Source organism: Camelus ferus, chromosome 8 (assembly GCF_009834535.1).
Source record: "Camelus ferus isolate YT-003-E chromosome 8, BCGSAC_Cfer_1.0, whole genome shotgun sequence".
Taxonomy (NCBI): Eukaryota; Metazoa; Chordata; class Mammalia; order Artiodactyla; family Camelidae; genus Camelus; species Camelus ferus.
This window is the reverse complement of record NC_045703.1, coordinates 27,639,991-27,666,322: the sequence shown is the minus strand read 5'-3', so window position 1 is coordinate 27,666,322 and position 26,332 is coordinate 27,639,991. Positions and strand designations below refer to the sequence as shown.

Here is a 26,332-nt window from a genome sequence, read left to right as displayed (position 1 = left end):
AACTGTATCGTACTGTCTCTAAAGCCCAGGGCTTTTCACTCTTTGGTATTTAGAGACCATAACCCCATCAACACCTCTCTAATCAGAGCAGCCCTCTCACGCAGGCTGAGGGTTCAATGAAAGCAGACAATATTTGGGGATGTCTTATCATCCTGAAAGAATTGCCTAAGAGATGTCAGGAAGGCCAAGGGGGCTGGCTGAGTCACCTGATGGGGGATTTCTTACCAGGACTGGGCTCTTGGTGAAAGAAGGCAGCACACAGAGGAGCTTGGCTGCTGAAGAGCAGGATCTGGACAGTGTCTGTGTGGAGCTCAGGACACAGGAAGCTGGGCTTGCTCTGCAGGTAGAGACACTGCTGCCGAATGGCTTTAGTTGCCCATGACTTGAACACCCCAACCCCATTTCCACTTCCATCAAAATCCACCTTTGGACACTACTTTAATTGGTTAGACTTTACAAACATCAAGCCATTGAGGCTGGGGGAAAAAAAATGATTTCTGAAACGCTACCCACCCCTTTAAAAGGCTTTGTGCAGGCTGCTGCGTCGTGTTTCACTCGACGTGGCCGTGCCTCCACTGGCAACTTGCACCCAACAATATTTCACACGTACCTTCTCTCAGCAGGAAACGCAGCTCGGCATAACCTGTGCTAAGAATTTTGGCCTCTGCCCTGAATACTGGTCCTATTTCACGTGTACTTCGTTAATGTGATGACATTCCTCTCCCCTGGAGAGCGGCCTTGGCGGAGCGAGACTAGCAGGGAAGCTCTGAAACAAGCTGATGGCAAGGCTTACCTGCAGAAAGGCTTTCATCCAAAGATCTCAAAGCACCTGCGGACAGTAATGAAGCCTCCCAGCACCTGCACTCAGTAGGTAAGTGTGATGACCTTGTTTTCTAGATTCGGACATGGAAGCTATTAAAGGATTTTCTTCAGGCAGCACCTCCCTCGAGAGGCTGGGACTGGATCCTGGGGCAATCCTACCTCTGAAGTGGGGGAAAGGCAGAGACAGTGACGCCTGGCTCAGTGAGTGGAAGTCAGGCCCTTGTCACCTGGCCACCTTTCCTTCCCCAAGACACACTCAGTGTGGCTGCGAGCAGCGGGAGGGGTTTCAAGAAGAGTCTCAAAGACTCAAGAAACCAAAGGCGGGGTGAGGAGTGGAAGAGAAAGAGAATGAAAAGCAAAAAATAGAGCAGGAGGAGGTTAGAGGTTCTCTCTGATTTCCTGTAAGTATAATCGGAGCGGCCACATGTGAGGGAAACCAAATGTCATGCGAAGCAGTGAAATTGTCACCCTCAGGAGGTGGGCCTTGTTAGGCAAAAGGTCAGAACAATCCCTTCTCTAGCAAAGCAGAAATCCCAACGCTATTTTTAGAAACTCCTAGAATTTGCCACCTATTTTTAGAAACTCCTAGAATTTGCCACCACAGCATGATATGAGAAGAGCTAGGGAGTTACAGTTCATCACCCTGGAGTGCAGCGTCACACAACTCTCCACCGTGGCTGACGGGCTTCTGAGAAGTCATCAGAGCAGACGGTGGCAAAATGCATCACACCTCAAACACACTGGGGCTCCTCGTGGTTAAGGGACTTGGGGGAGAATCAGGCCAAGCAAGTCATGACCCCTCTGAGCAGTGGTTAGGAATGTGGCCTTTTGAGTCCTTCTGAGCCGAGCTCCAGTCCCAGCCCTGCCTCCTGCCACAGTTGGGTCAGCGGCTTGATCTCTGTGAGCCTCAGTTTCTTCATCTGTTCATTGGGGCTAGTCATGCTTTCCCTCCTGGGATGGTTTTAAGAGTTACCTGCAATAATATTAGTTTTTAATAAGCATTCAAAGAACAGCAGCTGTTATTATGTGCTTACATTTGTTTTTCTTTACTAAAAGGCTATCTCTTTGAGATGACAGGAGTGAATCAGGGCACTGTTTCCTTAGGGTTCTAACACATACCATTCCTCCAAGCTGGTTCAGAGTGCCCCTAGAGCCGAGTCTCTGATTCTGCTTGGCCTGGAAGACTCTTGCTTTTCATTCCCTTGGGATGAGCACAGGTCCAAATGGGGAGGCCAGTGCCATCTGAGGGGCCGTTCCAGCCAGTCATTTGAAGCCACGCCTATGATTTTTTTTCCAGAGGACTAGCATTATTTTTCCTTCTAACAGGGAGTCCGAAGCAATGAATAAAGTTTTTTCAATATCTCCTTGGGAATTTGATGAAAGTCATAGTCCTCTCCCTTTCAAGAGATACACATGAACACAAAAGTTTCCCTAGTCAATTCTCATCACTTGTGGTGATAAGTTATGTTCCATCAAGTCACTGGGAACACTGAATTCATGAATACGGAACCACTGAAGATACAGGTTAGGTTCCCACCAGCCTCTGGTCACAACATTTTCATCAACTGATCAATACATAACTGTGTTATGTGTGTTCCTATTTAAAGACCGCTGGCTTAATATATATTGATTCATCCACATTGAATTCACAGCCAACAGCATGCCTAAATGAAGCTTCTCTAACACACATATTTTCTCTGGAGGGAACAGCACAGCTTCCTGCACTTGGGAACACCAGGCAGCTAACAGCACTATGCCTGGGGCCATTTTAAACAAAGAAGTCACTAACAAAAAAGTACAGAGGGGCATAACGTGGAATTAACTAGACTGTGAAAAGTCACCGGTTTACAGCATCTGAGCTGAAACAAGGGGACCGCATTGCCTTGTTCAGCTTCAGCTGAAATAAATGGATGTTGGGTGACAGAATTTTTGCTGCTCTGCACGTGTGTGTCTGTAAGTGATTGCAGAAACGCTGTGAGTATTGATCCTGGGGTTACAAATAAATCTCAGCAAGTAGATGAATTTGCAAATGTGGAATCTGAAAATAATAAGGATCGACTTATATCATTTCCTGGCATTCAAAACCCATGGAAGCCAATTCTGTGGTAACTGGGGCAGAGTGAAGTGTTTTATCTTTCACAACTCATGGAACGTGTCTAAAAGAGGAACATGTAAAACGTCTTGCTGCATAGGTATGGGTATTCTTTTTTTTTAAATTTAATTTAATTTAATTAGTGCTTTTTTTTTTTTTTAATGGAAGTACTGGGGATTGAACCCAGGACCCTGTGCGTGCTAAGCCTGCACTCTACCACTGACCTATTACCTATCCCTTCCTCCCACCATGTGTGTTCTTTACCAGACATTTCCATTATTTTCTTCCTTGATATCTGATACCTCTGGATTTTGCTCAAGGCCCAGCAATTAAAAACCTAGGCCTTTGGAAAAAATGAGCATATTCTTATAGAAAGTAAGACTATTTGGTGCTTTAATAATAATAACAAATTACATTTATTATTATTAACCTTAGCAGTAAAACATCTTCCTCAAACACATCTGATTATACCTATGTGAGGAAATATGCGTATGCAGAAAGTTTGGGAGAAAGCAAGAAAAAATGGAAACAATGTTGGGGTGGCAGAATATGAAAAGTTTTTTCTCCATAATGTGCTCTTCAGTGTTGATGTTATGTGACCTCAGACCTAAATGAACTGAAGGAAAACTTCAATCAAAACAATATGGGAGCAGAAAAGTGACCAGTGAAAATATACTTAAACACAGAGAACTTAATAACCTTTCATCGTTTCTCCTCTGGAAGTTTGCCCACATTGGCAAAAAAAGATTCCGTGTTAGCTGTCATTTCTGTTCTGCAGCCTTCTCTGAGGGCCAGACTACTGCTTTGCAGGATGGATTTTAACATTCTAAGCCCTTTAGATGCTTTCATTCCAGCAGACACGTGATGCTAAGACAAAAAGTCAAAACCAGAATAGTCAACATATAAATAGCACAGGGCACATCATCAGGTTATCTCTGGGAAACAGGAAACTCAGCAATAAGTGATTTTGTGAAAATTATTAAGGAGAAAGTCCAGAGAGGAATCACCCGCAGGCATGCAAAATGGCCTGCATAAGGCAGATTGGACATACATGCGAACTTTAGGCTTGGGACAAAGAATCTGATGCAGCTCCTGGGCCTACATGCCTTAGTAAAACTCCCTCTGAAGGCCATAGCAGTCAGCCAATCCAGGTTTTATTGAGCACATTTTATGTGCCAGGCTGGACTACATGTGGCAGGTACTAGGAAGAATCAGACTCAGTCGTTGGCCTGGAGTCATGATCGGCTTGAGAAGACAGGCTTCAGGCATCAAAGGAGCCCCTGGCTGGATGGGCACACGACACTGAGCCCCTGCTGGTACCAGGCCACAGTCTAGGTTTCCCAGACTCACTGGTGAATAAGAGAAAGCCCCTGCCTTCAGGTGCTCAGGTCGTCACAGGAACAACAGACAACATGCAGGAAAACAAAGAGGGCCACTTCAGACAGAGATGACATGCGATGAAGAAAAGCAACAGCAGTGTCATAAAGAGTGCTTGGCCTCTGGGGAAACAGCACGTGAGCTCCAGTGATGGGAGTCCGCCAGCTGCAGCAAGACCTGTGGGGAGGTTCCCACCGGCCCAGGACCTACAGGATGCGTGGCAGGTGGCAGGCCAGCCCAGAGGGAGGAAGGACATCTGTAGGACAGGAGGGAATCCTCCGCGGGTAGACGACGTGAAGTAATGCCGCACTTTGTCCTGCAGGTCAGGGCTGCCCACCACTCCGTACCTCGCCTCTCAGCACAGACGCTGCTGCTCTAACCCGGCACTCTCTCCCACCAGGCCCAGGGCCAGCCTCTCTGCAGACCCTACCTACTGATCAACTGGAGCTGAGGTGTGAGTTTAAGATTAGTTGCCAAGTGTTGTATAAACTATAGAAAGCCTTTAGGTTTGGAGCGAGAGACTATCAAAATAAAAGAAGTGCTTTAAGAAAGCTTCATCTAACCATAGTATGCAAGCTAACTTGGAGGGGACTGAAAAGAGTGTTCTTGAGGCCACTTAGGGGAGAATATTAATTGTGGACATTTATTAAGCACCTGCTCTGTCCTCGCACTTTACAACTCTGTTCATTTTCATCAGCCTCAAAAGGGAGATATTATTATCCCCTTCGAGCAGATAGAAACTGAGGCTCAAGGAAGGGAAGTCATTTGCTCAAGTGGAGACATCAAGACCTAAGTCATTCAGTTCCAAAGCCCCCCCTCATCTCACTGTGGGACACTGCTGTTCCAAGTGCAAGGCAATAGGGATTCGGATGGAAAGACTGGATGCATGTGAGAAACATAAAAGGAAAATTAGTGGAACTGATGATTAATGGATATTAGAAGGAAGCCAAGGGCATGGTCAGAGATAATAACCACAGCAAAAGAAAATATGTCTTGGTTGCACAGAACAAAGTCTTGAATGATGTACACGAATACTTGGGAGGAGTGGGATAGAGAGGTGGGGTTGCAGGGGCACATTTTTAGTTGTTACTTTGTAAGCTTCTGCATTTTTTTTTTTTTGCAATAGGTGTATACTTTTATAATTAAAAAAATAATTCTAAGGTGTTTTTCTCCTGGGTAACTGAGAGATGCCATTGATAGAATTCAGTAGATGCTAAGTTTTGGCTTAGGGGTAAGCTAACACATCTGATTTAGACTTTGAGTGAGGTGCTGGTGGAGAGCCAGGTGACAATGGCCCACAGTGTTTTAGTTCCATTTCAGGATTCAGGCATATTTGTGGTTCCTAGCTCTGACTCTTCATTTTGGGATGCAGCCATTCTAGGCCATTCTACCTGCCAGTAGGCAGGTCACTCAAACCAAAAGCACCAGGGACCCATGGCAAAACTCCAGCACCAGTGTGGTGCAGGGCATGGGACCAGGGCTGGATCTGGAAACAGGAGGCGCAGACAACACCCTGGGCATGTTGTTCTTCATTTGTCCACAGTTCCCAAGACCAGTCCTGGCAAGGACATTGGGGAGGAGAGGGGAGGAATGCCTCTGGCACCCCTGGCCCCTGGCAAGGTGCTAGCACTCTAGTCTAGAGATGGCCCATGCCAGGAGAGAACTTTCTGGGGTGCTTGACCTCTCTGTGCCCTGCTTGGGCATCACTCTACATCTGTTTACCTCAAAGAAAAGGGGTTGTGAGCAATGGCTAATAACAAGAGCCACTGGACAACTAGCAGTTTACATAATCACAACCATAACAAGAACGATCATAATATTATGTCCAGGAAAAACAACAGTTCACTGAAAATTTGAGAGTAGATTCCTGAGGCGGGAATAAGATGCCCCTCTAATCATCTTACTCAAGATGCTTTTTAATAGAAGGTAATAACCAGAAATGAAACCATCGACATAATGTATGCCATGTCATAAAAAGCAATTGTCCATTGGCCAGGGTCCCTGGAGCAAGCCTCCCTCTGCCCTGCTCCTTCATTGCCAGCCTCAGACTTCGTTCTCCACCACTGCCTAGGTGCTGCCTGTCCTCAGCGGGTGGGCTTTCCGAATCAGGGCAGGCCAATACACATGGTCCTCGCTTCTGAGCAGTCAGGGAGCTTTGAACTCCAGGAGTGAGCCATTTCCTCTGTGGGGCCAACCCAGGAGGAACACATTTCCCTCCTGTTCGCTTACCAGATGTGTGGCTTCCAAGCAAGCTGGTCTGGAAGAGGTCCACTGCTAGCGCAGTCCAGGTGGGCCTCTGCGTGGGACCCTGCAGCACCGTAAGACTGCAGAGTCTCCCTTGGGCTGTCAAGAATTCAGTCGCATGGTTGTTTTCCAACCCCAAAGCCTAAAAATGTATCATTTCTTTAGAAATTGGTCTGAAAACTAACAGCTACCTAAGTGTACCTGCCGTCCAGATATGCTCATTCCCCTCCCCTCCCCCCGCCCCCGGCACTGGAATAGCCCGGTGAGTCATGCCCAGCCAGGCCCACATCGTGTGTCATCTTCAGAGTTCATAGGCTGACATTCGACCCGAGGTATCTCTGTCTCCGTGGTCAGTGGTCAGTGTCCCGTGACCCTGGAATTCTACTTTCATTTTAAAAGGCCTAATTCTATAGCATCATGGCACACTTGTGGCCTTTGACAGGAAAATTCCTCCCGAGCAGCAGAAGGCCAATCCTGCTGCGGGGCGTGAAGCAGCACCTGTACCTGGGACGAGAGCGCCTGGCTGAGCCTGAGAGACTTGGGAAAGACCCCAGTGCTCTTTAGGAAGCAGCAGCCTGAGTGAGGCAGCCCGACCCTGCATTACTCAGTCTGGAGGTTGATTCATTCCCCTGATACAGACAATGGGGGAACCAGGCAGCCACTGCCTGTTACACACCTCTCCATCATATTTAATAACTTAGAATCATCTGACACACTTTGGATTCTTTTACCATGTGTTATTTCCAATCCTATTTATTAAAGCTGGAGGGGAGACTGGACACCCCCAGCCCCCCAAGGTCTCCAGGAGCCAGGGAGCTCTGGCCACTGGCTGTCTGGCCTCAGCAGCGTCTTTGAGGTAAAGAAAGTCTCCCGAGTCCCTCTTCCCCTTGGGTGGTTGGGTGACATTCCTTTCATCCCTCAGATGAGTCTCTCTGGTGCAGTTGGTGGCTCCTTCCTTTCTTGGCAAGCTCTCCAGCCCCAGGTAGACAGGATCATCTCTAAGGAAGCCCTGAAGTCGGTAATCCCCCGTCCCCTCCCTCCCCCCAACCCCCCACCCCGCCAGATTCGGGTGCAGCAAATCCCCTCTCACCAGCCTGGTTTCCTCTTCCTCTCTGGTTCTGCCTGGACCTGTCCTCCTCTTTCCTGACTGCCCAGAGTCCTAGTAGCATGACTTGGATGCACAAAATCTCAGAATCTCCGAACCGATAGAGGCTCTCCCACATCTTTACCACAACATTTCTTTCCTTGCTGAACCTTCTCTACTGGAAGAACATCCATTCTGCTCAGCGGGTGCCGGGAGGGGCAAGCACTGGATATTTCCCCTTACTTTGCTCAATTCCTGGGGCTAGTGCCCAAGAGGGGCCTCCTCATGCAGCTGGCCCGCAGTGCCCCCAGCTGGGTGACACAGAAGCATCTTCCCAGAGGGGCTCGCTTTGTGCTGTCCACTACAGCAGCCAGTGGGTACCCTGGCCCTGTGGCCAGTTCGAAGAGAAACGTGCTGTAAGGATGAAATAGATGCTGTACTTCTGAGACTTCGAGCGACAACAGCAAAAGCATCTCAAACATCTCATTAACAATTTTTATATTGATTAGATGTTGAAATGATATTTTGGCTGTATCAGGTTAAAGAAAATTCTCAAACTCCTTAGCCTGTTTCTTTTTACCTTTTCTAAGGTGACCACTAGACAATTTAAAATTGCACATGTGGCTCACATTGTATTTCTACTGGACAGGACTGGTCTGGGGGGGAGGCATACTTCAGGGCTTCTGGGACCATGACACCCCTTAGCCTTTTTTGAAATAAGTCCAGAACATGGCCTTAAGGCTGATCCCTCAAGGGGTGATTTCCACCCACACAATGAAAATGAGATTAAGGGGAAAAGTTAAAAAAACAAAAGCCAAAAAACCTTCCCAACTGCCTGATCATCTTGCATTATAGGTCCCTGGGGACTGTGTTCTTTTATGTTTTAATTGCTAGCAATGTGGTGTTCCCCAAGAAACATGTTTATTACTGGGACTATTATTAGGCCCAATATTAATAATAGCCATAATAATCGTTTGTTGAACTGCAGTGAGTAAATTATTCCATGAGAGTGAGATGTGCACCCATTAACTCAGGGCACCAAGTGGAGTGTGTGTTTGGAAAATGAGCTCTTCTAGGAACTAAAGGACACCTTGAAGTCCTGACGGGGTTCATAGGGAAGGGATGTGCTGCCCGGCCAACCACCTTAACTCCAGGTGCACGTGCACAGGTCCACGTATGGGTATCAGAATCACTATAGATGCGTCCATTCAACCCCATTGCTTTCGTGTATCAAAAGCAGTTCCAGTGGTGTTATCCCTTCTAATGCAGATGTGGACAAAACCCCACCTATGGGACTCAAGAATCTGTGACAGTTTCTGGGGAGGAGGTGGGGAGGTCCAGGGTGAGGCTTTCCTCCTGGGGTAGCCTCCCACAGACCCTCCCATCTCCTATCCATCAGCCTCACTGCACATTAATCTTCCTGAAAGGTGGAAGGCTCCATGTGACCCCTTGCTCAGAAATGTTCAGTGAGCTTCTGTTGTCTGGGGGTCAGTCCCCAACTCTGGCCCCTAATTCTGCCTCTACTTTCCTTCCAGCACTCCACACATGGTTCAGCCAGCTGGTAGGTCATTCATTCATTCCTCAGCCATGGATTGAAGTCTAAGATGTGCCTTGCACTCTACTAAGCTTTGGAGATACAGACACTCTATTCCTCCTCTCCAGAGTCTTCTTCTAGTGAGGAAATAATTACACAAATCATGGTTTTCCTGAAAACTGTGAAGGTGAAGTACATGGGCTGGAGAAGCATATCTCAGCTCTCCATAAGCCTCTGTTCTCCATCTCCATGCTCCTGAAGGACGGTCACCTTACCTCCCCAGGGGAACCCCCCACGTGGCTGAGCACAGGGTGGGTGCTCAGGGAATTCTAGGCAGAGGTTATTGGTGACAAAACATCAGAAGTGGGCGGGTTCTTCCAAACCACGGGGTCGGTGGTTTTCCGATTCAGAAGTGCCTGGCAGAGCATCAGGAGAGAGTCTGGGACTCCTGCCAGTCTTTGTGCAAAGCATCAATGGTAGGACCCTTCCTGTGAATTCTACCCAAACTGTAGAGATGACTGTTCTCAGTAGAGCACTTTGAGGAACACATTAAAAAAATATTTTAGACTTTCCAGCAAGACCCTCCCTGCACAAGGGAGGGTGATGGCTCCTCCCCTTTGTATGGCGCAGACACCCCATCCCGCTCCCCCCACCCCCCACCCCCGCCCCGCCCGGCAACCCCGCGAAGGAGTCCGGGAAGTGAGTGCATCACCGAGGGAGTCTGGTGGGTAATGCCCGTCAAAGTTACTGTGTCCCGCCCTCAGGCCGTCAGCCAGGAGCCTTTGGAGCCAGAACCAGTGTGACACCGTCGTCATCACCGTATTACATCATCCAAGTCCACGAGGAGTTTCTGTGCAACCAGAACGAGTGAGTTTCTTGCTCGCTGCTGAGAGGCGGTTCCTGAGTTACAGTGAGCATGAGCTTACGAAATCCCAACCTGCGTTTTCTTCTTCCTGCAGACTCACCGGGCCAGGCTGCAAGTTTTTAAAGAGAGGCCCCCAGGCTACTTTTGGGCCAGAATCATCTGGGGATTCCTGTGCCTGACCCTGAATCTTCCAAACCAGGTGTGAGGTGAGACCCGGAAATCTGCACTCTGCCTGCGTGTCCCCGGGGACTCATGCAAACTCACCCACATTTCCGAACTGAACTACGGTTGAAAGCGACTGCCCCGACCTTTCCCTCAATCCCCACCTCTGGTTCTCTGGTTCCCCGGCCCAGTCTTGCCCCTTGACCTGCCGGGAGATTGGGTCTTGCTGTCCCTGTTCCCCTAAGCTTATTGTCTGCCATCAAAACTGCCCATCCTGCTGTCCCCTCACTCTCTGTACTGTTTGTTGGTAGTGAGTGCCCACTCTAGGGGGTACCCACCCAGAGACAGAAGGGAGAGGAGACAGGTGCTCTGGTGGGAGAGGTGGATTCCACGCTCACAGGATATTTGGATTAAAAAAACCCAAAACTCCTATTGTCCTTCTATTTCCTAAATAGAAAACAATGCATTTTTATTCCAGGAAGAGTGGACTTTAAAAGAACCAAAAAAGAAAAGGAAGAAAACAAAAATCAACTACAAACTCACGCTATGTATTTATTAATACGTGAGTCAACTTCCCTAGAAGCTTTTTCCCTAGAATCTGTTTCCTAGAAACTTATGCTCTGCTTTACTGGTTTAAGCTACAAAATAATCACAGTTCTTTTAACATTAAGATTAATAAGATTTGAGCCCCTCTCCTGCCTGTGAGTGTGTCTCTCCTTCCTGCCTATAAGTCTGTCCCTTCCTGTGATAATTTTAAGAACCAAGAGGCTTACCTGGTCCAAGCACTGTTGCTCTGGTCTTGTTGCTGGAGGCAGATCTGTCAAGACATATGATGGCTTCCAGACCCACTTTCTCCCAAACAAGACAGACCCAAGCCAAGGTCACCAGTTCAGACTTCTCACATCTGCTGAGTTCTCATGGCCAGGGTAAGGTGGGCACAGGGTGGAATTCTAGAATCCTTTTCACCAGCTGACCTCAATCAGGGCAATACCAGTCCATCAAAATGTTCTTATAACATTGAACCTCAAAGAATAACAGCCAAAAACTCAGTCTCTTTCCTCTTTGGCTGTTCTGACAGTGTGTCTACTCCCTGCTGCAAGGATGTCCTAAAACAGACAAAGAGGGCCACTTTCGTCAAGCCACACACACACGAAGTCCTACTAACAATTTCTGACAGTACAAAGTGAAAAGGACCACCCAAATGATTCTTCCTAAGATGACAGGCCAGTTTTCACAGCTGCTCAAAATAGAGGTGGCCAGAAACTTTTGAATGTCATCTTACCTTAACTAAAAAGTATTTTTAAATGGTGTAGATTTAAGCTATTTTTTTAAGTGATAAAAGGACCATTCTTTCTTCTACTCCCAAATCCTGATTCTTGGTAATAAAAGTGTTTCAATTATTAATTTTTTCCCAAGGCAACTCTTAAAGGAAATACCATCAGGGCTAATCCTGGATGGCACTGAGTCTCTCTCACCTCACATGGTTCAATTGTCTTTCTCCATTTCAGGGCCTGGTCTGTCTCCAGGCTACAGGGATGTTAGAGTTTCTCTCCCAGGTCTTCTGTTCTAGAAGAAAATCAATAGATAAAAACCAACTTACTCTGTTAAACCAATTATTAACAAGAGGTGAGGAATTTCCCAGCAGGAGGGCATTTTAAAACAGAACTTTACAGACAGCGTGCAGTGGTTAGCACCAGGCATGGTTGGCGCAAATGATGGCAGTCGTCATCTGGGGGATAAAGAACCTTTGACATCCTCCCAGTCACACCTTGTGGTTGGACATCTGTGGCTCTGCTCTGCTTGGAGGCCAGCCCCAAATATTTCCAGCCTCCTGGAAAATTAAAACAGAAGGAGCTTCATGTAGGCCCACTAACATGTACTATTTAAGACTGACAAAAGCTGAAGCTGGGTGATGGGTACATAGAAGTTCATTGTGCTATTGTCTCTACTTTTATAGATGCTTGGAAATTTCCACAATAGAAAGGTTTAAAGTGCTCTTTAAACAGAAATTGAGGTGGTGGTGATGTTGGGCTTTTGACTGTATGTTGATTAGAAGAGGGAATACAAATATTCTGTTGATTTTGAAATATATTATTTCATTTAGTCAGTTCATAAGTGACAGGCTCATTTTGAACATCGGGAATTAAGTTTAATCATTGCATAAAAATATGCCATAAATCCAGTTCCTTTCTCTTTAGTAAAATATTTTGGTAATCCAGGAATTAAAGCACCATTATGCAAAAAGGAAGGGCTCCTTGGACACAATCCAGGCCCTTCAAAGTGGTGACCAGACTTTTCATGTGTGCAAAATAACCACCATCCCAGACTGACTCCAGCTCTAGCCAGAATCATTCATGAAACCTGTACTGGCAGAAATGCAGGGTCTCTTGAAATAGTCAGTCATGCTTTAGAGACTCATGGTGTTAAGGATAATTATTGTTTCATAATCTGAGAACTTGTCACTGGATGATATAAAATTATGGTCACCAGAAACTATTTTAAGAGTGACAGTGAGGCTTATCTCCAGGATAACTTGCATGTAAACACACAAAGTAAAACTTGGCCAACCAGAAATCTTGGGGAGTGAGTCATTTTTGCTATCTTGGGATTACTGATATCCTTCAGGCAATAAAACTAACCACTATGTATAGGAATTCCTTGAAAAAGTTGTGAACCTCTTCATCATGTTATAGCTAATCATGGTCTGTCCTTGTCTTGGGGATTTAGGGATGTGATGATGAACACTGTTACTCTGCTTCTCTATGTCAGGGTAGCTGTGGACCAGCTCTCATCTCCTACACGACATGGTCTTACATTTGCTCCTTTGTAAAGTGCTTCTTCCTCCTCTTCCGGTATCAGCCACCTCTTTTGCCCACTGTAGGATGCAGGTCTCCAGCGTGTTTCCTGCTAGCTTTGCCTTTTGATGTGTGGTCTCTCATCTTCTATGGACTCGAAAAAAGACCCCTGGCCCTTTTAGAATGGCGTAGAAAGTAAGAGTAAGTAGAATCTACATGACTCTAAATGAGGGGCTCAACTAATAAGCCAAGGACTGGAAGGCAGCTCTGCTCACCACTATACCACCAATGCCTTCAGCCAAGGACTGAATTTTAGCCCTGAACTTTTATAAAACCCTTTCTATTGGATCAGAGGCCAGTATTCTGAACGGATAAGGTCTTACCATCAAAAAACTTGCATGGTTTTGGTAAGCATAACATTTCTGTGTTACACTTTGACTCTGACGTCATTTTTTTCTCCCCATTTATCAACATTTTTGTATTTTTCACTCCAGACTTCGCCCCAGGAGACAATGCCCAAACTCAAAGATGTCAGTTTATTGAAGACAGTGAATATCTGTGGATCCAAATGACATCAGATGAATTATTTTCAAATTTAAGGTTGTGTATGAGTGTGTGTGTGTTTTCATTGGCCAAGAGGCGATTGGGCAGCCTATCGGTGGCGAGAGGCAGACTGCATAGTATTAGGAGCCAGCTCACCACCGGGGTGACTTGGGGACAAGCACACAGTTGTTGGGTGTTATATGAGTTAGTATTTGTGAAGAATTTGGTAAACATGAACTCTGGTTTTTAGGCAGGGAGAAGAATGAGCCAGGGCTGGAAACTGGTTCTCGATCTGAACAAGAGTAAGCCCCTCTCCCCTACCTTCTTCCTAATTCAGGGAAAGGAAAAAAAGGCAGTGGGGGATGGTAAAAACGGAGGCGGAGAGAAGCCATGGAAGTACATTGTGACTATTTGTATCTATTTGTAAAACGACCACCACCTAAACCAGAACTGTATGGTAAATACTGACAGCAGCTCAGTGGTCCACCAGCGTCTGGCAAATAAGAATGTGGAGAAGAAGAAGGGAGGGGGTGGAGTTCTGGGAACAGAACCAACCCAGGACGTGCTTCGAAGGTGACTTCTGCAGCACGGAGAGCTCACTGCCCCTCTGGGAGACTCGCCCCGTGCAGACAGGGAAGTAAGTCCTAGAGAGGAGTCAGAAATGAAAGTCACCAGGGTCAGGCTTGGGACAAGGACTGGTGAGCAATGAGTGTGGCAGACCTTTTCTCTAATTTTATGACCTCATGAAACACAAACTCATCTGCAAGGAAGTGCTGTCTTGAGCTGTTAATTAGACACCAATTCAGTGAATGAAAGGACTAAGCCTGAAGATGCCTGAAGATGCGACGTAATTAATTCAGTGGTGCAGTTCCCCGCCCCCACCCCCAGCGCCAACTGTGAGTTGAGTCATTTCCAAAGACAGACACCAAAACCCTTGAGCTGTGGCTGGAAATGAGGAAAGAAGATTAACTTCAGTGCTGACACTTGTTAATTCATCGAGACCTGGGACACTGGACATTGGCTAGAACTTCCAAAACTTTTGATGAAAGCCAAACAGGTCAAGAAATCAGAAGATGCCTCTGTCCTAAACAGAAATGGAGAGGCCCTGTCACTGGGGCACAGCTTCCGGGCTGTCACAACATGAAAAAACAAGATGGTTGGTGGTTTTTGTTGTAAACATTCCGCTCCAAACAAATACCTCCATTCGTTAAGCCGTTGGATGATCCGTTTTGACTCATGTTGCCTTGGTGGCGGAAGTCCCACTGAAAACAGCAGGAGGAATTAGATGAGACTAAATTAACTCAGGTGTCTGTGGAAATGAGTGGGAAGAGGCAGTGATTCATGGCCCTGACGGAGATAAGCTGGTTCTTGTCTTTATAATCTCCAAGTCCAGAGTCCATTTTCTGAAGTCATCATGAAAGAGGAAATTTATTTTAGTAAAAGAAAGTAAAAGGTGCACAGGTTCAGAGCTGCATAGGTGAGACTGTCAGCTGGGTTAGAGGTCAGTGCCCAGGAGTGAGGAGGCATTTGCCAACCCAGTCCCATGGGCTCTGACACCCAGAACTTAGTTTCATCCCATAGACAGAGGGACTCTCATCAGTCGCAAAGAGAAATGATAGAAAACAGATGAGGACATTTACCCGTATTATATTTTTTAAAGTTAGTCCAACTAATGAGGTTTTATTATTTTTTCCTACAGAAAAAAAAAGGGGGGGATAAATTTGTCTGTTTTCCTTACCACTTTACCCTTGTAGTATGGTTTCCAGATCTGAGACTGTAGGAGGTTTTATGTGACCTATCGCTGATAAAACTGGATATAAGTTACATTTGGGGTGAAGATATTTGATGCTATAACTTCTAGGTTGGACTTAATCCTTGGTGGGGGGTGGGTACCCTGAAGAGTCCCTGCCCTGGCTGTTTGCTGGGAGTCTGTGTGATCACCCACCTTCTCTCCAGCAGGAAGAGGGAATCCCCTGGTCCCCTCACTTCCACCCTGAAACCTGTCTCAGCAGCCTGGCCCTATGGGAAGCCCTGAGTCTGGCTTGTCAAGTTTGCCCTCACAGTAGTCAATCAGTTTTGGAGGAACAGCTGTAATGGTCTTAGAGTCAACCCTACTGAAAATCCAAGGGGACCATGATGTGTTGTAAAAAGAACACTGGACTCAGAATTAGAGGAACCAGGGCATAGTCCCAAAGCCTGATGCCTGATGTGTCCATGGGCAGGTCACTCCTCCCCAGGGCCTGACTGTCAGATGAGGGAGGTGGGGAGAGTTTCCAGAGTCTCTCCTGACTCTGAGTTTCTTCTTGTCTACGAAGGGTTATCATCGATGGTAGCAAAGTTCTGATAAGCTACCACACCCTCTGGGAAGGTGCCAGGAAGAACTTAGAACCAAGAAGATATGACCCTCCTTATGACAGGAGCCAGGGCTGCCAGTCCCCTTCTTGGCCACAGGTGTCCAAGTGACAGAGGATTCCTATGAGTTTGACAGAGTCAGCAGAAGTTCTCAGGGAAGGAAGAACTTTCTACTAAGAGCACTTCCAGCTGCTCTCCTGTATTCCCCAAATCCATTCCCTCGACGCTTTCCCACATCCTTTTGAATCATCATGTTGAAACGGTTCCCTGAAATGCCAAGTTTAATGTAGTGTTAGGTTATACAAACACCTTCTCTGTCCTACTCTACATGCTAGGAGCATCAGAGAAGAACTGACTTGAAGGGGACAGAAAATAGATTTTCCAGTTAAGAATTAGGGCACATTTTAGATTTTTTTTAATTTATAAACTTGATAATATATATACCTGGCTGGAAAACTGACAAGTAACCAGAAGATATTGGTAAAGTGAGTCTTCCTTCTTCCCCGTTCCTTAACCACCCATCTCTTCCCAAGGGCCATTTGTTTTTTCCAAATTCCTATATATCTTTTCAAAGATATTCAATGCATAGATGAGATTTTGCATCATATTCTTTTCTTTTTACAAATGATAGCACAGTATACACTATTACACACTTGCTTTTTTCTCTTAAAGCTGTATTTTGGAGTGCCTCCATAGCCAGCCTATTCCTTTTTCATGGCTATATAGTATTCTATTGTATAGATGATCATACTTTGTTTAACCAGTCTTCTATTAATGGACATTTAGCTGTTTCCCAAAACGTTGTTATAACAAATGATGCTGCAGTTAATATTCTTGTACATAACAACATTGTCTTATTGGACATAAGACATGGCCTAGCTCTGTTAGTTTTATTTTTACATGTAAATGTCCATCCTTTCAGTTAGATTGTAAATTCTAGGGAACAGCAGCAGACATCATGCTGTCCTGTGAGTCCAAAACCACAAAATGCAGCATCATGCACAAAGTTTGGGTTTCATAAATTTTAGATGAATGAATTAAAGCTCCTTATTTGGACCAGTGATACTTTGGAGATTAGTAAATGGTCAATCAAAATTTCAATGACTTGTCTAAAATCACAGTGAACTAGTCAGGCATAGGAAACCAATAAATCACAATAAAATAGGTGAAAACAAAAGCAGATATTTAGAATATGTTCCAAAAGTAAAATATTTTGCCAGATTTTCATGCACATGTGGAAGAGTTACTGGCTAGCTCTGCAAGGTGAGTGAACAACTCCTCTGGAAAAACTGGTCATCTTGGGAGGCGGGCAGATGTCTCCAGCTATTGGAGTTCCACATGGTAAATGTTGACGCCAATTCACCCACTAGCGTCCCAGTAACCTGGAAAAGTCGAGCATCACCCAAAGTGCCTGACTGGTCAGCTGGGAGACATTTCCTCACAAGAGGGAGCCTCGTTCAGCCCAGAGGAAGATTTAAAAAGAAAAAGGAGAAGGAAGAAAAGAAGGAGAAAAAATCAGGAGGAGGGGGGAAAATGTTCTCTGACCATCTGATAGCACTGGAAGAAATCAGGAAAAAGAGGGAATGAATGAGTAGATGACTTTAATTGTGCCACATCACCTGTCATCAGTGATACATGAAGAGAATGCCCCTTTGTTAGCAAACAAGGAAGGTGTTGTTATCACGATGTTTAATGAACACTCATTATAACCTGGTGGTACGAGATGTGTGGTCTGATTGGCTGATCTCAAAACAATTATGTCGACATCTCATAGCTTAAAGATTATACAGCCTCGTAGTTTCACAACTTATTACCCCCTTAAAAAATAGTTTTTCATACAAATAAGTGTTGTATTAATCTTTGCAAAACGTCTCCAGGATTTCTAAGACCCCTCTCTACCTAGAGTGACTCTAATGTTGACACCAGTGTGTTTGAGGCAGTACGTTTCCTTCGCCCTCAGCTTGGAAATAGTGTTGGGCTGCTTACTTTGTTTGCTCTTTCTCTCTTTTCTCTTTAGTGGCCTGAAAGAGCAGACCTGCTGGGTCTGGGAAGAATACTCACCCTTACTCCTACCCCCAACCAATAAAAGCCTTGTCATCAGGTTTAGAGGTTGGAAGACAGCAAGCAAACTGCAGAACACCAGGGAATAGGAAGTGTGGATGCCACACGGCACTGAAATGCAAGAATCATTTGAGAAGGGTAATTATCCAAGGTGGCAGTTTGATGAAGGGATGGAGGTTGACACCCCTAACCTTGAGTAAAGTGTCCTGGAATCTGAGTGCTTATAAATGGTCCACATTTCAAGTTCCTGCCTCTCCCCAAAGTGCTGGCAGCTCCCTCACAACAAGGCCCACCTGGGCACCTGCAGCCCTGACCCACAGGGCAGAGAACCGTGTGCTGAATCATCAATGCCTCCTGAAGCTCTGAGCCAAGAGCGGCAGGGTGACGCCACCCTGTTTTCCTTTGCCACCCTAACCAAAACACTGTGCTGGCTAGGACACAGAGTAGCTCAAAGGGAGCCCCACCAGCTGAGGTTTCCACAAGATCTTGTAATGTTAATACAGCTTTATGAAAATGAGCCACAAGCTTTTACATCCACTGATGTATAAAAATGGACTTGGAGGTCACTGGTTTAACTACTGCATTTTACAGATGTGGAAACAGACTTGGAGAGGTTATACCTCTTGTTAAAGTAGCCCAGCTGGCCAAACCAGGAATAAACCCAGGTCTCTGGATGACCTGTTCCCCAATCCACACAACTGCCCCAGTAGAGTGGTCCTTCCATTGCAAGACACCAACAACCACCACCGTCCCCCACTATGTTTTTCTGGGAGTACATTCTGTTGAAATAAAAGAATAACCTGACATGATTTTACGAATCCTTATAAGATGCTTGGACATTTGAAGGTTGAACCTAGGGCATCTCAGCATAGTGTGTTTTATTTAATATTTAAAACAAACAACTTAGAGCTCTTTTTGTTTATAATCTCATCCAGAAACTCACTTTTCCTAAGATCTATATAGAAATAATACTGTCATCCTATGACCACCTACTCCTAAATTATCACTGATCTATAGCAAAAATGTTTAAAAATAAATTTACCTGCAAGCAGATTCAGATTTAACAGTGTGTTTTGTTGATATTCAGTTCGAGCACTGCTCCTTGGGTTAGTAAAAATACAGAAGTGGAACATGGAATTCTCTATATCCAAACCCAAATATAGTCGGGATGTACACTGTTCTTACTTGAATTATCTTTTTTGAGCCAAAGGTGAATTACACGCAGAAGATACCCATAATATCTATAACACTTAGATGCTTCAAAATGAAAGCCAGGAATTAGTGTTTCTCAGTTTGATCCCTCTTAGCATTTATTAATAGAGCTAATTTATTTAAAAGGTCCCAATAATATCAATCAAATTGTACCTAGTTCTCTCTCTCTCTCGCCTTCTCTCTGGAGGCAGGTAGCTCTGGCATCAGGGTCTTGGTCTCATTCGCACCTGGTCCTGGATTTATTCCTGGTTTGGCCAGCTGAGCTACTTTAGCCTGGCCCAATAGTTGAAATATAATAGGCAGGCAATAAATATTTGTTGAATGAACAAATGAGTGCATGAATGAGCCAAAAGGCTGGATTTACCTTTCATTTTTAGGTTGAAAACCTCACAATTTAAGACAACTCTCCCCCAACAATACTCAATTATTCTGATAAAATGATTTAAAAATACGAGGATTTTCTAAGCATTTTTTCCTTAGGGGAAGTGGGTCAAAACAACAACAACAAAAAACAAGGCTGTGTGAATTTCATTTAGCGAATCTCAACACCAACTCTAGTCCATAATAAAGTGGAGGTTCCAGAAGGTGCTGAAAACTTTATCTCTTTACTAGCTACTATATATAAAATAGGTAAACAAGTTGCTACTGTATAGCACAGGGAACTATATTCTATATCTTATAATAACCTATAATGAAAAAGAATATATATGTGTCTATGTATGACTGAAACATTATGCTGTACACTCAAAATTGAGACAAGATTGTAAACTGATTATATTTCAGTAAAAAAAATTAACAAACGAACAAACAACAGCAAAAAAAAAACCCTGTATCTCTTTCACTTTGTGGACTAAGACTGCTATGCTGAGGTGAAGAAAGACGTTAGTGGCCATGGTTTAGGAAGGCTCTGGTCATGGTTACTAATAGGGTGACATTAAGCAAATTACTTTAGTTTGGAGCACTTTCCATGTGCACTGGGTTAAGGGTTTTTTCCCTGTATCATCTAATTTATTTGCTCTCTCTGGGCCTCTGTTTTGTTGTATGTAAATGAGGATAATGGAACCCAACTCAAAGGGTATCCGTGAGGATAGAAAGAAAAAACGGCTGGGACAGATCCTAGTAACCTATACGACATACATCAAATGTGAAGCACTATTTTCATAATTATTATTGTATTGTAGAAGCACCCAAATCAGTATTTAAAGTACATTTTTTACTTTCTGTTTCTTCTGCTGGAACAATGCCATTTAAAATGTATACGATAGAGAACAAAAATAGACATGACTCATGAATCATATGTTCTTTGGAACCTTCATATGTTGCTCTCTTCATTTATCTCACGAAGGAAATGAACCAAAGAAGGAAAAAATCAAGGCAAGAGTGAGAGAAGATGAAAAGTTACTCTAAGAAGTGCCCAGCTAATTTCTAGAAAGCTTCTTATCTGCAAATAGTATGGTCAGATTGTTCAGTGTGTTTTTAAAGCGTCCGAAAGACTGTCAGAGTGTGATCTGTAATCTATTCCTGTCTTTTCTTCCCCCTGAATTTCCATTCTCTTAGGCGTCTCTGAGTAAGAAGTACATCGTAAAAGCCTGGAAGCTTTGTTCTGCGCGGGAGAAAATGGTCTATTGAAAAACAAGCCAACCTCCTTCTGGGCCTTGAAGCTTGACCATGTCATTTATGGAGTGACACAGTCACGCTGTAAATGACCAGAGACATTCCAGAGTTCATGACTGTTGTGTAACAACAACACTTCAAGGGTGGCTGCAGGCACGAGGCCCGGCACGCCCGCCGCCCGCCAGTGCAGTGATGGGAGGAGCCCTCCCCCTGGAATGTGGCTTTGCTCCAAGGCCAGTCCTCCTCCCCGTCCCCTCCTCCCCTTCCCCGCCATCAAGCACTGGGGGCGGGAAACTGGACAGACAGGAGGGACGCCTCTATTTTCAGGGAATGACAAATGGATTGTGCTGATTGGGTGAGAGTACTTACCTGCCTCCTGCTCTGGCTCTGAGGACAACCTCCTGGCAGGATTTGTTTAGAAGGGACTCATATGAGTAAGTGGTGGGGCCACCAGAGCCCAAACAACCTGCCACCAGAGAGGACCGCCACCCAGACTGCATTAGAAGATCGGGGGTGAGGGGCCCTCTCCTCCCCAAGGTCCTACAGCTACCAAGTTGCTGGAGAGGACATTCCATTCCCCTGAGCGAGAGAAAGAGACAAGATGGCAGCTCTAAATTACATGTGCAATCGCCCAGGAGGCTTGTAAACATTTCAGGAGTTGATTGTTATTTTCATTCCTGACCGGTTTGGTGGTGCCAATAACAACTCCCTAAACTGCTGAAGCCCAGCCTGAGTGCTGAGGACAGGCATTGGGAACGTGATCCCCAATGAGTTGATGACTATTCATGGTGGAGTGAGTCTGACCTCCTCCCCAGACAGGGAGGCCGGCTGGAGCGTGAACTTGGAACAGGTCTTGGTAGGGATATCAAGTTTGCAAAGAAAAGCTCTCACGATCAAGAAATGTCACTGCATGGGGCTGAGGGGGAGGGCAAGAGGAGCTGTAGTTTAATGGGCTTAGAGTTTCAGCTCTGCAAGATGGAAAGTTCTAGAACAACAGTGTTGTGCACAGAGCGAGTACTACTCAACTGTACGCTTAACAGTGAGGATGGTAAGTTTTATGTTGTGTACTTTTTACCACAATTTTAAAAAAAGAGAGAGAAGAAATGTCACTCCAGAGACAGCCCTAAAACAGCTCAGACCAAATCTACCACCATCCCCCACCCTTTCTCCTTGTCCTCCCAGCCCATCGCCGATCTACAGGGACAGGTGCCAAGGAGTCAGGTAGAGCTATTCACAGGCTCCACAGAGGTCCCCAAGGCCACTCCTCCTGTTCCCAGAACCAGGGATCTCTGAAAGTGGATGCTCTTTCCTTCCTTTAATAATCTTACCACTCGTCACCTTGAGGTGATCAGGGGCATTAAAAGATGAGCTTTGCTGCTCTGAGGTTGGGAGAGTCCGGCCAGGGTGGGTACACGGTCTAGGCCAGGAGGAAACCTTACTGAGCTCTCCTCTCCCCTCTCCCCACCACCCCTCTTCCTGGCCCCCAACACCTTCTCCCCCCATCGAAAGGGACTTTCCCTCTCTAACCACCAGGGTCTCCAGTGGTGAGCAACGACGGTGACAGAAGACGTGATGTGGTTTCTGCTCAGTTAGAAGCACAGGAAAAACTTTCAAACACCCCTTAGAAGGGAGAAAAACCCAAGTACGGAAGGAAGGAAGTCTGTGCACCTCCAGCACAGACTTTGCCCTGCCTTTTTTTTTTTTTTTTTTTTGGTTTATCAGAAATACTTGCTTCTCTTTTGAAGCAGCCCACCAAGTGCCCAGCGGCCCTCGGCAGAGCTCACGGAGAGCTGGGGTTCAGCGGCCCTGCTAGCAAACACTCATTTCCACTCGCCGGCTTTCAAACTCTCCTTCCTTTCATGTGAACAAGATTTGGACCTGAATTTAAGAGATGCTTCTCTCCTGTCTAGGTTATATAGCTAGTTTTAAAAGATACTGTTCTTCCTTCCTTTTCTTTCTTTTTTTTTTCAGCCAATCCTCTTAAGACCATATAATTCTTCAGGCTATAGATGAACCGTAATGTATGATGTTATTACATGAAAGTTGGAGGGATGGTTGAAACAGCTGTAACCTATCTAAGACTGGCTGAATGGTTTGCTTCAGATCAATGTAATTTTCAGTCTGGAATCCACGTGTAGGTCAAAACTAGAGAAGACAAAAAATACCAATTTGAAGCAGTATGACTATAAATCTGTACGGTTTTTGTTGGTTGCAAAAGCTGTATAACAGGTGGGTAGACTGCAAGTCTTCAGATAATCCTTAGAGGAATTGTGTCTTTTGGGATTACACTGCCTGGGAACAAAAATGCAGAAGAGATTGCTCTTTCTCAGCTTTCATCTCTGCCTCTAGGTATGTTGGTTAACTATAGACAGGCAGTATTGAAAACAGAGAACATACCTCCTTAAACTCAGAAGCAACACAAAATTTTTTATGTGCTCTTGAAGCAGACAATATGTCCGTTTATGTTTCCTCTCCTTTGTAGAAAACACACACCCTCCATGCTTTTAAGTGGAGTGAGTGTATCCACTTTAGCCAAAATAGCAACTGAATTTTCACAGTTGCCCGGTGCCTTCTGTCTGAGGATCCCTGGGCCCTTCAGCGGCAGCTGTGGGGCCCTTGAGGCATGTCCGTGCCTCAGTGTCCTCTCTGGAGCACTAGTGACCTGAGGCTGACCCAGAACCACTGAAGCCTGACGCCCACCCTCTGCTAACGCCCGCGGAAACGCCACCTCAATCTGGCACTTTGCAGGGGGAACTGGCCACCCCAGGATGATGAAAACCTTTCAGTGAGAGGGGCATCTGGATGGAGCTTGGCTTCAGAGACATGAATGGTTGTGTTGAGCTGGGATGGATTCAGAGTAATGCTGGGCCGTAGCAGGCCACGGTTCTCCCAGGCTCCCTGTCTCCTCCTTGCTTTCCTGAAATGTCTGCAGAACTCATTCAGAGCCAAGTGCCTGACAAGGCAAAAACCGGTAATTTAATGCTATAAAACCCTGCTGTTTTGGCAAGCGGGTCCTAAGCACAAGCAGCATCAGTCATTCCTGTGGGCCCTGCCCCGTTCAGGAAGAGCAGCATCGTCTGACCTGCTAACTTAGGGTGCGCAGTCAGGAAGCTGGATTCAGTTTCCAGGTGCAGCCGGAACTTGTCAGGTGGCTTGGGCCTCCCTCCTGATCTTGCATGCCTTGATATTCCCATTGCTTGGCTGGAGATGCCCAAAGCATATGGCTACCTACCTCCTAGATGAAAAAAACTCAAGGAGGAGAGCCTGAAACCTTCCATCAGCACAAGGCCAGATGTACAGAGCTACGGTCTTAGCCTGGTTCTTAAAAATGAAACAGATTCATTAAAATTGGACCTCATTCTTTGTACAGACAGCTGTGTGCATGGGCCAGCTGCCCCATGGGACACTTGGGTCAAATGTTCCCCAGGGCTGACTTCCCCCTGCCCCTAGAACCCTGGGGGCCACCTGCCTCCTTGGACTCCACCAGAAACAACCTGTAAAGCCCTGGCAGGCAAATTATCTTGGAATGTGTGACCACCCATCTCCCATCACCTTTCTGTTGAAACAGAGAATCACAAGTTAGCTGCACGCGGGCAGTTCAGAGAGAGAAGTGTGTTCTACACTTGGAATGAAAAGGGGGCGACCCGCAGCTTTGGAGACAGCTTGTGCCATTTGCCCCAGCCCTTCCTCACGCCCTGCCTTCTGGTGGGAGTGAGCACTTCCGTCCTCACTCTTCCGGGAGCCTCGGAGGGCGGGTCCACTTCCTAGTGCTCCCAGTGCTTCCTCAAGTAGGCAGGGGGCGGAGGCGGTGCTGCTATGATTGGCATTTTGTTTGCGAGCCCTGATGCGCTCCCGAGAAGGGTCTTCTGTCGGCTCTTGGCACAGAAGACGTTGCGCCAATGGCCACCGGGTCCCTGCCATGACACACCATCAGGAATGATGAGGAGGCCAGAGTATGAACTCACATTCTCATTTTCAGATAAAGGCAGAGGCAGGCTGAGCCTTCGGGCCCCATCAACCTCCCTTAGAAGATCTGCTCACCTTCCCTGGCCCTCGCTCCTTGTCTGGCCTGGGTCCTGTGTGTCTGCGGGAGGCTACCGCCCGCCTGCCTTGTAGTGTCAGCAGGTTAGAGAGATGACCAAGTCATGTTTTTGGTGTTCAAGGCGGTAAAATGGGCCACATGTGTCTGTGACGGCGAGTAATCACAGTGAAACTGACACTCAAGTAGAAAACGGAGGCCGCCCACAGGAGCAGCCCTGCACCCACTGCTGCATGTAGGCTGAGCCTGGAGTCGCGGCTCAGGTCAGCCTCTGGTTGCCGCGAGCTGGTGATTCAGTAATAACTGGAAGCACGATTGCTTTTTCACTCACTATTTTTTAACGGTTTATTCATAAAGCAATTTTTCACTTTTCACTTATTTTCAGCCCCTTTCACATCTATCTACTCACAGTTTCTGTCTTGGCTTAACCTTTCCCTCTCTCCTCCTCCCTCGTTCTGCTTCATTTTTCTTTATTCCCTTTTTTAAACGTTGAACCGTTAGGGCCGTATTGAGGTCTCCATCCTTGCTAACCAAAACACTTCCTTTCACTGTCTTCTTGGGCTCTCTTGATCGCGCTCTTATTCTCTCCTTGAACTACCATATTTTTGACCCTCTTTCCTTTTTGGCGGCAATAAACTGAAATCTTTTCTAGTCTCCATACAAGTATGCCTTTGCTTTAAAGAAAAAAAAAAGATGTAGAGGAAAAAACTGAAAGCCACTAAATTAAACATCCTCGAATTCACGGTACTTTATTTGAACCGAGGTTTGATTTAAGCACAACCCACTATTTCCACTAAAAGAATCTTGATTCCTTTCAGATGAGCATATTAATTCCTGGGGAAAGTTCATGGTTCTCACAAATTAGCAGGACCTTTGCGAGCCCACTCTCTTGTGCCAAAAGAAGCCACAATAGTTTTTTTCCGTATAAGCCTACCCCTCATTTCCATTTTTCTCTGACATCTGCTCTCTAAATTACAAATATCTGCCTATAGCAATAGATTTCCAAGAAACACAAACCAAAAGAAAATAAAGAGAAAACGAAGGAATCATAGCATATTAAGAGATGTAATGCTTCCGAAAGAGCACAAAGAAAGCCCAGGAACACCCCACTCTAATGGATCAGGAAACTGAGACCCAGGGAAGTTCCAGGACTTTCTTGCGAGCACACAGGTAAATGAGGGGTTAAACCAGGAGTCCAAACCCCTGATTCACTGCTCTTTCTACCAGAATAAGAACTCAGAATCTCAGTTCCCTCCTTGGGGTACTTTTAGACTCCGGCCCAGGGAGCACAGAAGGACTTAAATCACCACATTTGCGGTCCTTAGATGGTTAGTCTCACAGCAAATCACTCTCAGGTTACTTGCACTAAAACTGGGGAGGCAAGAAAGTGTTCCATGGAAAGGGGTAAGGGTGTGCCCCATTTCTTTTACCTGTGTGGATAGAAAACAGCTCTCAAGCCCTGCCGATGGAAGGAGGGAGGGTGGAGAGGGTCTCTTTTCTTCCCCAGGAATAACTACCCTGAAAGGCTGCCGGCCG

The 26,332-nt window shown here is 45.8% G+C and overlaps 1 long non-coding RNA gene across 3 annotated transcripts; it reads left to right on the top strand.

Annotated features, from left to right (window-relative positions):
* The first annotated feature begins 226 nt into the window (after positions 1–226).
* LOC116665309 lies at positions 227–21,900 on the top strand. Of its 3 annotated transcripts, XR_004321860.1 has the most exons (7): positions 227–343; positions 621–871; positions 9,918–10,020; positions 10,113–10,224; positions 13,470–13,575; positions 17,888–18,069; positions 20,701–21,900. It is a non-coding gene; the product is annotated as an uncharacterized LOC116665309 (long non-coding RNA). The 3 variants fall into 3 exon arrangements; XR_004321859.1 differs by lacking the exons at positions 13,470–13,575; positions 17,888–18,069; positions 20,701–21,900 and having other exon boundaries at positions 10,113–10,610; XR_004321861.1 differs by lacking the exons at positions 13,470–13,575; positions 17,888–18,069; positions 20,701–21,900 and having other exon boundaries at positions 233–343; positions 624–871; positions 10,113–10,610.
* Positions 21,901–26,332: the final 4,432 nt, after the last annotated feature.